The following is a 4,323-nucleotide window of genomic DNA, read 5'->3' on the forward strand; positions in this document are numbered from 1 at the left end:
TATATCAGTTCTCTTGAGAGTTGATGCAGCGGAAGTTTAAAGTTCATAATATTCCGTTGATTCTAGAAAATACCGAATAAAAGAACAAATTAAATTCACGTTGATTCAAAAGATTACTGCAAATTTAAGAGTTAAGACTCATTGATTCTGTAGAATACCGAGAATTAACTGAACTCAAATATTCACACAAAAATTTAAAAATTGAAAATATTATTGAATTCAAATATGCCTTCAAAAGATAAAAGAGGGAGTTATTTATATTAGTAGTAATTATCTTAAATCATGAAGTAAAAGGAAAACAAAGTTCTAAATTAGAAAGGAAATTGAAAGTTATAAACCTTAATTAATAAGGAATCTAATCCTAGTATAATATGGATTCTTAATCTACATCAATGGTGCATTTTAAAAAACTCGTGCCATATGTCTATTACCGAAGAAAGACTCTTATGGTCATTCGGGTAGGTAGGAGAATCAAACACTTCACTTAATGTTAAGGAAAGGAGGTACTACTGACCAATCCAACAGAAAGGATTGCTAGTGAGAGTATAGGGCTAATATCAAACTAATCTCATATTTTTATCTATTAATCATGATTCAGATCCGTCAATAATTTTACTAATAAAAAACAAATGGAATCCATATTCATTAGAACTAAAAAGTAGAGAATTAAAAAATAAAACGCGTTATATTATACAAAAGAAATGTGAACAACATGAAACAATTTTATATATAAACAGTATGGTGGCCTTGGCAACTGTCTTTCACTAGTAACTAGATTCTCTAGATTCCTTGCATCAATGGCAACCACCTTATCCCCATCGTTTATCCTCACCACCTCCATATCTCCACCGATAATATCCCGACCCCTCATGTAGCTTCCTTATTCTTATAATTGGATGAAAAATCCCAGCCTCCAAGTTACGAACAACTCTCTCAGTATACCAACAATTACTGTACCATTCCAACAAACAGATTTTGCTCCCAGATTTACGCCAGACGAGCTTCAGAAAGGTGATGACATTATCGTGGAAGCCCTGGAACGCCAGGGTATCACCACTGTCTTTGCTTATCCGGATGTCGCGTCTATTGAGATCCACCAATCTCTCTCGCACTCCAACATCCGGATTATTCTCCCTCGCTATGAACAAGGTGGCATCTTTGTTCCGGAGGAGCGGATGGCTATTCCACCGGAACACCTGGCGTCATGAATATAATGACTGGCCTCATGGATGCTTATTCTGACAGTATCCCGATTGTAGCCATCACTGGCCAGAATTCACGAAAGCTCTTTGGTACGACCCATTTCAAGAAACCCCAGTAGTGGAGGTGACCCGCTATATGACAAAACATAATTATCTTGTCCTTGATCCGATGATATTACTAGGGTGATCAGTGAGGCACTCTTTTTCGCAAATCCAGTATTTTTTAATAACGGAAAGGGCGGACCATGCCCTATTTTAATTGATATACCAAGAGACATATACTACAACTAGCTATTCCAAATTGGAACCAGCCATTCATATTGTCTGAATACTAGGTTGTCTAAAGAACCAGATAAGTCAGGCTTACAGAAGATTCTGAAGTTAATTTCAGAGTCGAAGAATCCTATATTATGTGTTTGTGGCAGCTGTTTGAATTCCAGTGAGGAGTTAAGGAGGTTTGTTGAGCCGACGGGGATACCAGTAACGTGCGCAACACTGGGTCTAGGGTTGTTTCCTTGTTCGGATGATTTATGCTTGCGGATGGCAGGAATGTTTAGAACTTTATATGCTAATTATGCTGTGAATGAATGCGACTTGTTTCTTACTGTTAGGGTTAGATTTCATGACCGTCTGACATCAAAGCTTGAGGATTTTGCAAGCCGAGCTAAGATTTTTTATGTCAATAGTGGTTCCAATGAGAATGGAAAGCTTTTTGTTGCGGACCGCCCAAGTTACTAGCTCAATTGCCCACAATTTCGGGATAGAGAGCCCAAGACAAGGCCAAGAGCGCTACCTTAACCCGATTCCGGAAAATTTCAGGCAACTCTAACACATTTGAGCTTGTAAATATCTAGAATACTCCATACATTTCTAGCACATGTAATTATCTAGATAGTTGGTAGAATTCTCTAGAATATCTAGAGGTTGGCAAGCCTCCCCTATAAATAGGGCATGGCATTTAGCATTTGAGCAACAAGTTTAGAGCAAGCAACTCAAACACTTGTAAGCTCTCTTGTAATCTTTCTTTCGAGTAATACAATTTCTCTTACTCTACTCCATTGCTCTCTTCTCTCAAGCTCTTCGAAAACCTATAGGTTTAGCTAGTCGAGAAGCTCAAGGCTTAATTAGCAACATTCGGCAAAGGTTGTCTAAGTGCCGCACAGGTTTGCTGCGCAAAACACTCATCCCGTGACATTATGCTGCCTTACTAGTCTATTTCCGCGGATGCAAAGGTGGTGTTTAATGGATGAATAGGATATTGGAAAGTAAAGAAGTTAGATTTAAGTTTGATTTTTCAAAGAAGTTAGATTTAAGTTTTATTTTTCGGCTAGGAGGAAAGAGCTTGATGCGCAAAAGAAGGAATATCCACTTAGTTACAAGACGTTTGAGGATGAGATTCCTCCTCCTCAGTATGCGATTCAAATTCTAAATGAGTTGACTGATGATGAAAGAACAATTATATGTACCGAAGCAGGGCAACATCAAATGTGGGCCATTCGGTTTACAAGTTTAAGAGGGCCCAGCTGTTAACACCCTCAGGGTATGGATCCTTGGGCTTTCGATTGCCTGCTACTATCGGAGATGCTGTTGCTAATGAATGTACAAGAATTGGCCACTATCAAGGCTGAAAATCTCCCTGTTAAGGTATTGCTGATAAATAATCAATACTTAGGCATGGTTATGGAATTGGAGGAACGGTATTTAAGGCAAATAGAGCTGATTCATATTTGGGAGATCTATTAAGAAATTCGCCTACGGGATTCCTGTAGCTCGAGTGACAAAAAGGATGTTATTAGAGCTGCAATTTAGTTAATGCTGGAAACTCCACGACCGTCCTTACTGAATGTGATGGTTTCCTCTTAAGAGCACGTTGTGCCAATGATTCCTCATGGTAAATCTTTTAAAGATACAATCATGGAGAGTGATGGGAGAACACTTCATTAATCTACCCAAAGTTTTCGCTTTCGTCTAATATTTGTGTTGGTGTGGAAGGGGAATTTAAAGAGTGATTGACCTGCTAAATATTACGGAGTAATTGGAGATCGGCAGTGAAGCAGGCCTTTTACTACTTTCCAAATACTGATACATGTGCATGCTTCCTTTCAACTCCAAAAACTTTGTAAAGGCAATTTGCTGCCAAGTAGCATAAGTTTCAGATATTATGCTCATATTATATTGCCCTGTCCTATTTGCTTTCTTATTTGTTGGTTCGGATGGCACATTATTGTGAATAATTGTAATGCAGCTTTGTTAGTATCCAAATTGTGATTCTATATATTGCATATTTATTTTGCAAAATGATATCATGTAGTGTACTACCTAGTGATCTATTCAGCATTTGATCAGTCTACAGCAAGAACTCTCTTAGATGAGTGACGCAACTAGTCAAAGCAGATGCTGCAGCTGTGTATGGCGAGGTAAGATATATTTGGCCTTCCTCGTGACCTATCAGTCCAGGGAAGTTCCTATTTGTCGTGGAGACACAGACCATGCAAGGATAAACAGCCTCAAAAGAGTTATCCAAAGATTATAAACATCAACCACATTGATCATGAAGATGGTAAATCTGAACTCATTAAAACCAATTCTCCTTCAAAATTGGAATGTTTGATGAGTAGAAGTGTAAGAAAGCGGTCCATAGGACACTGAGAGAAAGGTGTTTACTTGTATTCCATTTCATTGAAACTATAATTCAGCTGGTTTTTATATGATTCAATGGGTTGTCTACTAAATAGAAATAAGTAGTAGGTACGATACAAATACAGAGGATCAAAAAAGAATATAGAAATTTCCTCATCAAGAACTAACAATATAAGTTGTCTGAACAGAACGTAACTAAAATTACAACATCACATATTTTAATTAGAGACTCAAAAGACATTGACAGATCATAATTTTCGCCCAAGAGAAAGGATTTTCATATGGTGTTAAGAATTGAAAGTATCTACCTTACTTACCCTACGAAATAAGGAATGGTTTTGGTGAATCGAGTAATTAAGTGATTCTATGCATGAGTGAATAACACATTATGCCTATGCCCATATTTTCCTTCATTCTTTGATGTCTTGTGATCTCTGCGTCCATCGATTTCATTATCAAACTTAATCTTGATGATCTTGCG

General features: G+C 37.5%; 1 pseudogene; it reads left to right on the forward strand.

Annotated features, from left to right (window-relative positions):
- The first annotated feature begins 896 nt into the window (after nt 1–896).
- Nucleotides 897–3,146, forward strand: LOC112098874 (annotated as a pseudogene).
- The last annotated feature ends 1,177 nt before the right edge of the window (nt 3,147–4,323 follow it).

This window comes from Citrus clementina, unplaced genomic scaffold (assembly GCF_000493195.1).
Source record: "Citrus clementina cultivar Clemenules unplaced genomic scaffold, Citrus_clementina_v1.0 scaffold_9, whole genome shotgun sequence".
Lineage (NCBI taxonomy): Eukaryota > Viridiplantae > Streptophyta > Magnoliopsida > Sapindales > Rutaceae > Citrus > Citrus x clementina.